This window comes from Sus scrofa, chromosome 16 (genome assembly GCF_000003025.6).
Source record: "Sus scrofa isolate TJ Tabasco breed Duroc chromosome 16, Sscrofa11.1, whole genome shotgun sequence".
NCBI lineage: Eukaryota > Metazoa > Chordata > Mammalia > Artiodactyla > Suidae > Sus > Sus scrofa.
This window is the reverse complement of record NC_010458.4, coordinates 51,064,249-51,078,392: the sequence shown is the minus strand read 5'-3', so window position 1 is coordinate 51,078,392 and position 14,144 is coordinate 51,064,249. Positions and strand designations below refer to the sequence as shown.

General features: G+C 47.6%; 1 long non-coding RNA gene across 2 annotated transcripts in view; it reads left to right on the top strand.

The window, feature by feature from the left end:
* Positions 326–14,144, top strand: part of LOC110257268 — a 30,141-nt gene continuing 16,322 nt past the window's right edge. Inside the window, exons 1-2 of one of the 2 annotated variants that reach the window (XR_002339662.1) lie at positions 326–3,834; positions 8,309–8,588. This is a non-coding gene — a long non-coding RNA (uncharacterized LOC110257268). Of the gene's footprint in view, positions 3,835–8,308; positions 8,607–14,144 lie in introns of both variants that reach the window. The other variant, XR_002339663.1, reaches the window with a different exon arrangement.

Here is a 14,144-nt window from a genome sequence, read left to right as displayed (position 1 = left end):
CTTGAGGGCCAGCCTCCAAAACCTTCTCTGAAATAGCTCTGAATCAGAACCAGGTCTGGAATCTGTCCTAACATGACTCTTCCCTCTCTTACAGGGCAATAAATGGAGGTATTTCGTATCTGGTTCCCCCAAACAGAGGTGGGATCCTTGCAGTCACTGGTCTCAGACTGCTAGCCCCTCCTTGGGAGCTGGGCCAGGCTCTAGTCCACAGAGGCTGCATGGTCTGGGCACCAGGGGTCCTGCCCACCTGCTTAGCCTTGGGAGGCCCTGCTTCCACCTCTTGGAGAGCTCTTGGGGTGTCATGCACTCTGGAGGGGGGGTCTGGCCTTCTGAAGCAGTGCAAAGGGCTGCTGCAAGTCTTTGCTCCAAGCGGGATATCGGAGAGCACGCTGCTCGCCCAGTGCCAGGGGCACAGCGGCCAGGAAAGCCTCTTGTGGCCTTGTGTGGAGCACCATTGTGGCTGGTCTGTCCTGGGAGTCCTCCAGTCCTCGAGAAGATGACAGCCACTCACACCACACACAAGCACCAGAAAATTTCTGGGTCCTTGTTTTTCGTTGGTATCGGAAACATTGGGGGGGAAAAAAAAACAACCAAAAACCCCACCCCCCGAAAAAACCTGCAAAATGAAACAAACCCGAATATTCAAGATATTTCCTCTTCTAAAATATTTTGTGGGCTTAGACAGTGCGTGGTTTTTCTTACTCCTACAAGGGGGTGTATAAACATCTTCTGTTCTTGCTTTTGTTGATTTCCTTAAATGGTTTTATAGGCCCATCACCAAATATCCTAATTGTAAATTTTGACTAAGTCATACACCATAAAAACAAAACAACAACAAAACCCCCAAATCAACAGGTAGAAAGGGAACTACAAAGGCAAGTGGGCCAGGCTTCTCCCTTGGCCACCTAGTCTCATTCCTAAAGACAAAGCTGTTTCTGGGTTTATTTGTTTTACAAATCTTTAATGAGGCATAATGTACCCAGAACAAAATGAATACAGTTTAACTGTAGTTCGATGAATTCTGACACATGAATACATCCGTGTACGGACCACCACAATCAAGACACAGAAATATTTGCATCACCCCAAACAGTTTCCTTCTGCCCCTTCTCAGTTGATTCCCACACCGGCAGTCACCGATGTAAAATATACACATATATCTTTCTGGGGATATTTCCTGCAAATTTAAGTATTACTCCACATTGTCTTTTAATTTTGGCTTTTGCTTTTTTTCTGGGAGCAGCATCTTTTGGGCAACTCGTTTGCAGTTTTGACTTGACAGTTACTGTTTTCAGTATCTTTGCTTAAGTCACTTTCTCCCGCTTTGGGGGGTATTGTTTTTAAAACCCGAGTGAATCCTACGTCCATAGAGATGACCCGTTTTAAAACTCGTGTCAAAGTTTGCCAGGTCGCTTTTAAACTTCCGTTGCCGTTTCGAGTTAATTTCGTGCTTCCTCCTGCGTATGCCCGACGCCCCCAAACCCACCCCCACAAACCGCTTCAGCGAAAACAGCGCGTAGAGGCGAAGAGAACCGAGTCGCTGCAACCAGTCTCTCAAGATCCAGTCTCTGAACGTCACAGCTGGAAAAGTCAGGTGACATTCGAGTCGGATGCACCACGTTTTGAAAAACGGGAAAGTGGAGAATGGATTTTCTAGGGCCGGTACACACCTGCCCGGTGAGTGTACAGCTCGGGAACCGCGGCTTTGAAAGGGCATTTGGCGTCAGTGCGAAGGTTTGGGAGAAGCAGAGCTGGGCGAACCGACGTCTGTCTTTGTCCCCAGCCGGGGGGCTCGCGGGGTCAGCAGTGCTTCGGCTTGGGCCGAGGTCTTGGGCCGAGGTTTTCCGGCGAGATCTGGGTCGCGCTCAGATCTGCGCGGCCTCCCTGGCTGGGGCTGACACCGGCTCCCTCCTGGAGCTTCCACCCTGGATTGCACTGGCCTGGTCCGTGTGGAATCTGAGCTGGAAATGGGCGGGCGAACCTCCTAGGCCTGTCACCTTTCCTTCTTCACCGCTTTCCTTCCTTATCTTCCAACCTGCTCGGCGGGAAGGCTGCGAAGTTTCCACAGGCGGGAGGAGCACATTGCCAATGCCTGGACTGCAAATTGCTGCACAGGAACAAACAAACAAACAAAACCCACATTCCATTTGGTGCAATTCGGTTCAGTCGATATTGCTTGAGCGCCTCCCTGGAGCACGGCACAGGGGACCCGGAGGCCGACAAATTTCGTAGCAAATTCGGTGTCAGCAGCGGGATATCGCTGATGGCGTTCCGCGCTCCCAACAGGTTGGCGAAATGCGGGAATTCAGACACGAAACAAGCGCACTCTAAAGGGCCGTGTTGACGCGTCCCATACTTGAAGTGTACACATGACAATCATAGACATTCAAGCACTTCAAAGGAGCACAGTGGAGGGTTTGCTTTTGAGACGTGTATCTGTGTAATACGTTCACAGCGACGTGACCCGTTTTGAATGAGCTTACTGGTGCGCTTTAAATTTGCGGAAACGACACGGCTACACATACACGAACTTTCAGTGCATAGACACTTTCTATGTGTGTGTTTTAAATGCACAAGGTCAAAAAGAATTTCAAAGGGTCCAGCAAATCATCCTGTGAAATACCCCTTTCCCCTCCTCTCCGCTCCTGCCCTACGGAGCCGTTCTTGGCACGCACGCTGGAGTGCACTCGGCGGTGTAAATGTGTCCCTGAGTCCTAACTGGGTGTCGCCGGCCCAAACCCTCCGTTGTGTATGGGGGGCTGTGGCCTTGTGTCTCTCGGTAGGGAACATCTTTTGTCTCTCGGCAAGAAGCTTTCCTCTGGGAAAGATAAAGTAATCGATAGGGTCTTTTAAATAGCTCCACGTTTCCTGTCGGGAGAGGAGTATCAGCGCGCGCACCAAATCTGCTCTGGTATGTCACCTTATCTCCCGTCCCCGCTGTTGTCCCCAAACGCCGCCTGTCAGGGGAGACGCCACCCGCATTAGGACCCAGACTGGGGCCCTTCCGCTCGGGGTCACGCGCAGCGCCCTTGCTTGGGCCCCGCCGCCCCTTCGGGGGCCGGGAGGGGGCGAAGAGGCCAGGGGGGTGCTGGATGAAGGTACCAGGGGCCTAGAACGCCCACTCAGACCCAGGAGGAAATTACCAGGCTGAAATTGACCCGACCGGGGGGGGGGGAGGGGGGAAGCATTTGGGTGCTTATCATTCTCGCGGGAGGCGGATTTTCTTTCTGTCTGTCTGTCTTTCTGTCTTTTCAAACCAGGAAAACAGTAGTTGAGAGCGGAGCTTTGGCGACTCCATGGGCAACCTGGCTTGCCCGCGTCCGGAGGAGAGTCGGCTTTGGCCTTTGGGGAGGGTCGCCTGGGCTTCAGGAAGCGCCTGCAGGGAGCCAGGTTCCCTTTCGCCCCGCGGGACAGTGAAGTTCCGCCAGCCTCTAGGAGACTTGTGCGGGGAGAGGAACGCGCTTCCAGGCCCTGAGGGTCCGTGGCATCTCTGACTCAGGCCACCGTCCTAGTCTCCTGCAGCTGCCCCTTCCCAGCCTGCGGCAGCGCGGCAGTGGAGTCACCGCTGACTGCGGCCGGGCCTGAGGAGCGGACTGCGGAGGAAAGAGGCCAGGCTGGGCGCAGAAATGTTTTTAGATGTGGTGACCTGCCAGTGGGCCCTGGACCTCCTCGGATGTCTAAGCGCTGTTACTAGAATCTCCTCACTTTTCTCTTTGTATATCAAAGTCGGTTGTTCCAAACTTTTTTTTTTTAATTAAGAAAAACAATCCAGTAACAACAACAACAAATGCTTTTCAATCCCCTTAAGGATGCCCACAACCACCAACCATCTAGGTAAGGTGATATTCAGCCTCCCTTTATTTCTAGCTTCAAAATTCCCTACAAGGTTCCTTTCTCCTGGGAAGCTGGTGGGTGGAGATGGGGGAGGGGACTGACTTCTTGGCTTCAATACAGACTTGCTCCCTTCCAACTTGCCCAGGATCATCAGGATTACTCCAACTGCTGAGAGAGGACCACCCAGCAAACACATCCAGGGGAAAGTGCAGGCCTTGGGAAAATGTGGGTTCTCATTTATCAGGGTTTATTTATCCAAATAGAAATTATGGTGGGGGGGGGATTAAGCAGGGGAAACATCACCTTTCTTCTTCTTGGAGAGGAGGCATTTCTGAATCTTCTCTTCTTTACGCCTTAGTCTAGATCTTCCTACTCCCTGTGGGCCTTTCCATTTTATTTTATGTATAATTTAAAAAAATACTGAATTCAATTATTATCAGCTTGGTTGGTGGCAATGGAGGAGAGACTCTAGCTGTGTTTTCTTTTCTTTCTTTCTTTTTTTTTTTTCCCCCTGCCTTTTTTGCTTGTCAGGGCCACACCTGCAGTATATGGAAGTTCCCAGGCTAGGGGTCGAATCGGAGCTGTTAGCCACCAGCCTACCCCACAGCCACAGCAATGCCTGATCCTTAACCCACTGAGCGAGGCCAGGGATCAAACCCATGTCCTCACAGATACTTATCAGGTTCATTATGGCTGAGCCACGTCGGGACCTCCTTGCTGTATTTTCTTGCAGGGCGGGTCATATGCACCATGTGCTATTGTTGAAACTAGCAGAACGTGAGCTGGACACCGCCATGCTCTCTCTGAACCAATGGCTAAATGTCCTCCATCCCCTGGCCCCTTCAGTTTTCCTGGTGACCCTAGTTATTCAGTTCTGTGTAGACCTGGAGATGGCCCTCCTGGAGGAGGGATGCTTCCTCCACCCCCCGAAGGGCAGGAGCCCTCATGAAAAGCTCTTCTGAATGAACACTGGTGTAGGAGCCCAGGGGGCTTTGTTTCTTTTTTTTTTCTAACAAAATGTGCAGGGTGAGAGATGGGGAGCTGGACAGGTTAGAGCGGAGAGTGGTGAGACTGGCCAAGGGTGGGCTTGGGTGTGGACCCTCAGTACACTGCCTTCTCCCTGGATGTGGCCATTATCTTCTAGAAGCTCTTGGCACTTTGCTTAAGGGGAAGCTGTGCTGTTTGTCCTTGAGAAGTGGCGAGAGGGGAAATGGGACCAGGTGGCAGTAGGAACTGTTCGTGGGCAGTTGCTTGGTCCTGAGCAGTGACTCAGGGCAGAGATCCAGGGCAGTGACTTTGGGAGGAGGCGTTTGTTCCTCAGCATAAGAAAGTGGGCTTTGTTTGTTTCTGTGACAAACCCTGGAGTGTCCTAAGCCCTGACCTAGTCCAGCAAGTACACGTGCCCCCCCTTGCTGAGCACATATGTGGCTCTGCAGTCTTCTCAGTTTGGGGAAGCCTTTTATTCCAGCATCTCACGGAAATGCCCAAAATAAAAGTGAAAAGCCCTGTGGATTTTCACAAACTGGACACTATGTGTAACTGGCCCCCAGTTCAAGAAATGGGACATTACCAGGATCTAGAAGCCCCCCCCCCAGGATAATTACTATTCTGACTTCCAACAACACAGATTCGTTTTGCCTGATTTTGACCTTCATATATATCTAATCATATAGTATGCAGACTCTGTGTCTGGCAATTGTTTATCAATATATATTTGCGAGACAGCTACATTGTAGTCGCAGTTAGCTCCGTTTTCTTTCTGTATAACACCTCAATGTATGAATATACTACTCTTGACCCATTCTCTCACTCTCTCTTTTTTTAAAACTGAAATATAGTTGATTTACAACATTGTGCTAGTTTCAGGTTTATAGCAATGTGATTTGGTTGTGTGTGTGTGTGTAACATGTATATACTTTTTCGGATTCTTTTCTACAAGGTATTGGCTATAGTTCCCTGTGCTATACGGTAGGTCCTTGTTGTTTTATCTATTTGCTCATGGTACTGTGTTTCTGTTAATCCACTACTCTTAATTGACCCCCCCATTCCCTTTAGTAACTAGAAGTTTGTTTTCTATGTCTGTGCGTGTTTCTGTTTCATAAATAAGTTCATTTGTACTATTTTTAAGATTCCACATATAAGTGATATCATATAGTATTTATCTTTCTCAGTCTGACTTATATCACTTAGTATGATAACCTCTGTGTCCATCCATGTACATGCAAATGGCACTATTTTTTTTTTTTTTTTTTTTTTTTTTGGCCATGCTCATGGCATTTGGAAGTTCCTGGGCCAGGGATTGAACCCATGCCACAGAAGCCACACAAGCCACTGAAGTGACAATGCTGGATCCTTAACCCACTGCACCACAAGGGAACTCCTAATTCATTCTTTTTCACCAGTTTTTTACTGTTATGAGTAGTGAGTTCTGCTATAAATACCCTAGTATATGTTTTTGGTTGAACATTCATACACATTTCTATTGGGTATATATCTAGGAGCAGAATTGGTAGGCCATAGGATATTCATCAAATCAGCTTTTAGTACCATCTACTCAACAATTTCCAATTTACAGTTGTACCAATTTATACTCACACTGACTGTTTGAAAATTGCAGTTGCTCTGTATCCTTGTCAACACATGGTATTATCAATTTTTCATCTTAAGTCACTCTGGTGCGTGTTGGGCTATCTCAGTGTGGTTTTATTTTGCCATGCCCTCCTGACTAATGACATTGAGCACCTTTTCAAATTCATTCGCTTTTTGAGCATTCTCTTTTATGAAGTGCTGATTTAAATCATTTGTCTTTTTCTTATTGATTTGTGGGATATCCTTATATATTTGGATATGAGTCTCTTGTTGAATACTTACTGTGAATATCATTTCCCAATTTGTGGTTTACATTTTTACTCTCTTACTGTCTTAGCATCCATTTTTGGCGCTGGCTTAGTGACATGCTTCTGACTGTGAGGTAGTAGCATTGCTAGTTTCTATGTCCGGGGTGTCTGTAGCTGCGTACCACCCCTGCCATCCAGAGTAAACTCCTTGAAAACATAATACAGGTTTGGTTCTGCTTGTTTTCCTCATAGCTGCTAGAGCATTTGTTTTCTTCCCAAGAATATTGTAGTCATTCATTAAATATGAGAAACTCCAATAAAACCCTCGGGATTTGAAGGAGAGGGCTGAATTCATTATTCTTTTATCTTCTTTTTTTTTTTTTTTTTTGGCCTCCCTGTGGCACATGGAATTTCTGGGCTAGGAATCAGATCCCAGCCAAAGTTGTGACCTACACAGCAGCTGTGGCAATGTTGGATCCTTTAACCCGCTGTGACTGTCCAGGGAGCCAGCATCCTGGTGCTGTAGAGACATCACCCATCCCATTGTGCCATAGTGGGAACTCCATGTGTCCTTTTTTATACATAGTGGTGGACCAAATGTTTACGTAGCAATTTAAGTGAAATCATTTAAACTCCATGGGTTATTTAAACATAGACAACATAAATGCAGAGCTATAGATGAGATGTCCTACCCCCTTTTAAGGGCCCAATTTTAGCCCCGCCTCTCCCCAGTAGTCTTCCCTGACTGCTGCAGCTTAGGAAGAGCAATTTTATTCTTGGAAGAGGAGTGAGACATGAATATAATTTTGTCCAGTCCTTCTGGAAAGCAATTTGGGAATTCTCGTGTTTTGAATCTTTGCAAACATATAAGGCGAAAGCATCAGACTATAATTATGTGAAATTATTTTGGTTATTTTCAAATGTTTGAATCCATTTGTATTTTTCTTTTTCTTTTTCCTTTTTGCTTTTTAGGGCTGCACCCACGACATATAGAGGTTCCCAGGCTAGGGGCTGAATCAGAGCTATAGCTGCCGGCCTACACCACAGCTTACGGCAATACCGGATCCTTGACTTACTGAGCCAGGCCAGGAATCGAACCCACAATCTTGTGGTTCCTAGTCAGATTCTTTTCCTCTGCGCCACAACGGGAACTCTATAATTTTCTTTTTAAAATGTATTGCCAAAGTTCCTGTCGTGGCTCAGCTGTAAGGAACCTGACTAGTATCCATGAGGATGTGTGTTCAATCCCTGGCCTCGCGCAGTGAGTTAAGTAAGGATCTGGTGTTGCCATGAGCTGTGGTGTAGGCCGACAGCTGCAGCTCCAATTGGACCCCTAGCCTGGGGAACTTCCACATGCCTTGGGTGTGGCCCTAAAAAGCAGAAAAATAAAAATAAAATATATTGCCGATTTGCATCCTCTGTTTGTCTACTGAGATCTTAGTTTTTTAGGCAGTTTTTTCATATTGATTTTTATGAACTCTATTTAGCTTGCAACTCTTGCCATTTTATTGTTTGCTACAATTATTTCCCCCCCATTTCCCATTTGTCTTCCTAAAGCCTATGTTTTTATATGTAGGCACCTGGTGATAATATATAATATATACTGAAACACTGGTGGGGTTTTGGTTCCCAATTAGGACTGGCCACGGGTCAATGGCAGAATGAAGGCTGAGTGCATCAGGGGCCCAGCCAACCGAAGCAGCTGCCCCGAGGCAGTGGGAATTCCACAGGAGCAAGGCCATTCCTGTCCTGGCCGGGTAGACCACGAGGACCCCATACGTAGCTGACATTAGAGGTTGGGCAAACCTGGAGGGCTGCCTGCCTTGATATTTCCATCCTGGACCCGAGACCTGTGAAGATGGAACAGAGGCCAAAGTGTCGTTGGCTACCTCCAGAACAGAAGGAAATCCAGAGCAGGTAAACCAACAGGAAGAGGTAAGGCAAGCAGGGTCCTGGAGTCTGGGCTGGGAGTGGTTTGGGGGAAAGCACCCAGAACAAAGGAAGGCGTCAGAAACGCCTGGCAGTGAGTCTTGTGGGCAGCGATTTGGAGCTCAGGCTGTGTGGACTCTTTAACCTCCCTGAACCTCAATGTTCCCATCTGTGAAACAGGAATAATCCTCCTACTTCCTCAAAAGATTATTGCTTGGGGATTAAAGAAAATAGTGTTGTAAAGCAGAGCCACAGGTTTTTTTGACACTCATCCCACTGGGTTTGGGGATCGTGGTCCTATGTCCTTTCTCTTTGAATCTGGGCAAGTTTGCCACTGCTTCGATCGATAAAACCAGTAAAATACTGTAGAAGTAGCACCACTTGACTTCTGGGGCTAGATCAGAAAAAGCCATATAGCTTCCATTTTTCTGTTTGCTGGAACATTTGCTCTTGGAGACATGAGCTACCATGTAAGAAATCTGATTACCCTGAGGCCACCATGCTGTGGAGGAAGCTCAAGTCATAAGAAGAGACCACATGAAAGCCTGCTGATTGACAGTTCCGGATGAACCAGCTTTCTAGTTCTTCCAGCTTCGGGGCCAGATGTGTGAGTGATGAAGCTTCCAGATGCTTCCAGTACCCAGCTGTTCAAGTTTTCATAGCCGAGGCCTCAGACTTCATAGAGCAGAGGCAGGCCATCCCTGCTATGCCCTGTCCCAAATTCCTGACCCATGGGGGCAGTAAATATAATCAAATGGTGGTTTTTTAAAATGATCTTTTGGGTAATTTTAAAAAAATTTTAGTGAAATATAGTTTATTTACAATGCTGTGATAATTTCTACTGTACAACAAAGTGACTCAGTTATACATATATACACACATCCATTCTTTTTGAGATTTTTCCCCCCACATAGATTATCACAGGACATTGGGTTAAGTTCCCTGTGCTATAGAGCAGTTCCCCATCAGCCAATCTAAAATGATTGTGTTCAGGAGTTCCTGTTGTGCCTCAGTGGAAATGAATCTGACTAGCATCCCTGAGGATGCAGGTTCGATCCCTGCCTTCACTCAGTGGGTTAAGGATCACGCATTGCTGTGAGCTGTGGTCACAGACTTGGTTTGGATCTAGCATTGCTGCGACTGCAGCTCCGATTCGACCCTAGCCTGAGAACCTCCATATGCCTCGGGTGCAGCCTTGGAAAGACAAAAAGACAAAGAAGATAAAATAATAAAATAAAATAAAATAGTTGTGTTCATGCCAATAGGTTTGGGGATGGTTTTTAGGCAGTCATAGGTACTCAGAACATTGTTTAAGCAAAATGATTTTGCATACTGTTTCTTCGTAGTAGATGCTTAATAAACGGTGGCTCGTAGTAGTATTACTGGTGACAGTGCTATCCCAGATTGGAGAACAAAAGGCTTTTAAGGAAAAAAGCAGACAGGTCTGCTGTGGAAAAGCTGATCCAAGATGATTTCAGACCTTCCACCTGGACTGTGTCTTCATTTTGGCTCCAATCTTAGACCCCCCCCCCTTCCCCTTCCCTCCAGAATTCCAAATTGCAAATAACCACAAAAAAAGGTCCTTGGAGGGCCTTCACATTTTCCTTTTTTGCACCCCCCTCTCCTCTTTTAAAAAATTCTAGAGTGGTGTTGGCAAGGGTTGTAGGCTGGAGAGGAGCTTGGGGCATGTGGGGCGGGCAGCAGAGGAGCTGGGAGAAACCATTTTGTTGCCTGAACTGCAAAACTGTAGTACCACGTAACCGTGAAAATAATTGGGCCGAATAAGGTTAACCCCTTGCCTCTGGGCACTGCTTTTCAGTTTAAGTGCCTGTCTCGCTGTGCATTACCTTGTGTTCAGGTATTGGAGGGCCGAGGATACGCTCTAACATACTTTCAAGCGGATTGTGGGTGTACAACAAATGCTTTCGGATCCACATTTGAAACCCACCGAACAGTGTCTTTGCAGCACGTCCATGCGTGCATGCGCAGCGCTTCCTGCTCGGGAAGGGGCTCTTTTTGTGGTTGTGGTTCAAAACCTCCAGGGCACGGTGATCAGGTTCACCTGCTTACCTCTCCCTCCTTGGGGGCTCAGGGGAGACAACTCAGGGATGTTACATCTGGCGGCCCAGACCTGCAGAAGAGAAAGCCTTGGCTGAAGCAAACATGGTCAGATTTTCAGCTGCAGCAGAACCGTCAGAGATGGTGTCCTGGACCGGGCAGCATCCTGGGCGAGGTGGGAGGGGGTGGGGAGGTGCCAGGAGACCTGGGCCTGGGCGTGTGTGCCACATCTTCTGGGGGTTTCCTTGGTGAGCGCCTCCCAGCACACCTTAGAGCCAAGAGGATTCGCCTCTCCCTCTGAAGAGCAGCACCGAGAGGTTTTCTGTTTTCAACCGTGAGAACATCTGGACATCTGGTCACCACGGCGCGGGCCACGCCCCGCTTCCGAACCTCCTCGGTGCTCTCAGGTCTCTGGCACCTCACCTTGACCTTGTGTCTTGGGGAGGCTGCCCGGACAAGGGTCCTCCTGCCTGCTCTTCTTTCTGCTGGGCGGCCTCCGCGGCTGGCTGCTTTTCCCAGAGAACTGGAAGAGAGGGAGGGAGATTGAATGTGAAGAGAGATGGAGAGAGAAGAGAGATGGAGATGGGGCGGGGGCGGGAGAGAAACTTCAAGGGAAAGGAGTTTCCCAGCGTGAGGGAGTGCCCCTAAGGTGGCCTCGGAGGGCCGCTGTGGGGGAGGGGAGCGGGAGCCCCTCCTCCCGGTGCCCGCTACCCCCTCCCCATCTACACGGAGACTGACAGCGGCCAGGTGTCGCGGAAGGCGAGTGGGCATCCGAGTATTAAAGGACATTTAGCTTTGATGAAAACGTTCATCTGCTTGTTTAACTATGGTGAGAGGGCCTTTCTTTTAATCAGCTAAATGCGGCTGAGTGGGGGTGAAGTAGGCAGTAAATCATTTTGTGTCAGAGGAAACGCCTCTGTGCGAAGCAGGGGCAGTGAGCATCCGCGGAGGAGTCCGGGGGATGACTTGCTTCTCCCTAGATGTGTGCCCCCCCCCCAACCCCTTCCCTTGGCTGTGAAAATGGGAAAGTAAGGACACCCGCTTCTTGTGGTTGTCATGAAAAGGAACTCTGACCCTCTGCAGAGGCCGCCTAGCTTAAGGCCAACCGGAGAGGGCAAAGGTTAGATTCTCTCTCACCCCCCCACCCCGCCCCCAGCCTGCCGGTTTATTTTATTTTATTTTATTTTATTTTATTTGTAAAATGGGAATAAACACACCTGTCAATTTCTGGTTATTGAGCTTTTCCGGGAAAGATGTTATACATATTAAGCAATAACTTGCAGTATTGAGACTATGCCTTTGAAGAAATTGTCCCCGTGCCCCCTTCCCCTTTAATAGATTTGTTTTGTTTTTAAAGAAGGGAGAAAAAAAGCATGTAAAAGACCACAAAAACCAAATAGATACAAAGTCTCACCTCGAGGGAAAGCCTTGCATCCAGCTATCATCCCAGAGTCATCTCTTGAATGGTGGAAGTGGAAAGAAACATCTTTTGGAGGTCCCACTGCGGTACAGTGGTTAATGATCCTGCTTGTGGTATAGGCAGCAGATGTGGCTGGATTCCATATGTCCCCAGATCAGCACCCCCACCCCCCAAAAAAAAAGGAAAAAGAAAGAGAAACATCTTTTGCGTATTTTGCATTCATAGGGACAGAGGTTGAAGGTGGGCACTGGTCCACTAGCCTCTGCTTTCTCTGATTTGAAGAGTTAGAAGGAGAGTTAATTGTCTTTACCAAGAGATGGCCTGTTTTTGTTCTGGTTTTTTTTTGTTTGTTTTTTTGGCCCCATCCATGGCCTATGAAATTTCTGGGGCCAGGAATCAAACCTGCGCCACAGCAGTGACTGGAGCCACAGTGGTGACAACGCAGGATCCTCAATCTGCTAAGCCACCAGGGAACCCCAAGATGGCCTGTTTTGAAGTTGTGGGATCTTTAAGCATCAGTCAGTTCGTACAGTGAAATGTCATCTTCTTCCAGGGTGTTCTGAGTAGATTTTTTGCCTTCCACCAGTTTTTTTGCCAGTGTGATTCTAGGTGGAATCAGATTCTAGCCAGGAATCTGGCAGTGGAAGAGAATGAGGTCCCTTTGCATCCTAGCTGGGCTTAGGGATCATCTGGAGTTTTTGTTTGTGGCAGATTCTTGGGCCCCGCCTCAGAAATTCCTATTTCGTGAGGCTCAAGGGTCTGCATTTTAAAACAAACACCCCAGGGCTATTTTGATGGCACTTGGTTTCCGGGCTGCATTTTGACAGAGCTTCAGGCTGAGTGTTAGAGAGCGCTGTCCGGTTCCCCTGACTCCTCAGGGAAGCACCTCGGCTCCCTGGTTCTAAATGGACAAGCAAGGCAGCCCTCAGGAAGCTGGCTTTCGGCTGCTGTATACTGATTTACAGCATATTTTGGATACACTGGGTTTTATAAAATAAATTTCACTTTGTAAAAATATGGATCCCAAAATTTTAAATTACGTGGTGGCTCACACATTGTATTTCTATTAGACAGTGGGGTTTTTTTGTTGTTTTCTTGTTTTCTTTTTCTTTTTCTTTTTTTTTTTTTTTTTTTTTTGTGCCTCCCCCTCCCCATATGGACTTCCTGGGGCCAGGAATCAGATCTGAGTCGTGGTTTCAACCCACAACCCCAGATCCTTAACCCACGGTGCTGGGTCTGGGATGGAACCTGCATCCCAGGGCTGCTGATCCCTTGCAGCCCAGCGGGAACTCCTAGACAGTGTTGTTCTAGACCTTTCATACATCTACATGCACGATTACAAAGAAAAGAAAACTGGGATCAAATATTTTGCATTGACCAACACTTTGCATTTTCTCTGACCAAATATAAAACGCCTTGGAGATCTTTCCACATCAGTACATTTAGATCCACCTTTTTCTTTTTTCTTTCTTTCTTTTTTTGTCTTTTTGCCTTTTTTAGGGCCGCTCCTGCTGCATATGGAGGTTCCCAGGCTAGGGGTCTAATCAGAGCTGTAGCCACCAGCCTACGCCAGAGCCACAGCAATGTGGGATCTGAGCCGTGTCTGCGACCTACCCCAGAACTCACGACAACACCGGATCCTTAACCCACTGCGCAAGGCCAGGGACTGAACCTGCAACCTCATGGTTCCCAGTCAGATTTGTTAACCAGTGAGCCACGACAGGAACTCCAACACCTTTTTCTTTTGCATTGATGCATAGTAGTCATATTGACAAGCCCTGATTTATTAAACCATTTCCTGCAGTTGGACATTTAGATCGTTTTCGTCTTTCCCTGTTAGAAACTAATGGACATCGCTGCTCTTTGGCTTTTTTAGATGCATTTTTTTGAAATATGTTTTACCTTTTGGTTTTTTTAATTTTTTAAAAATTTTTAATTTTTGGCTTTTTGCCATTTCTTGGGCCGCTCTCAAGGCATATGGAAGTTCTTAGGCTAGGGGTCTAATCGGAGCTGTAGCCACCGGCCTGCATCAGAGCCACAGCAACGCGGGATCCGAGCCGTGTCTG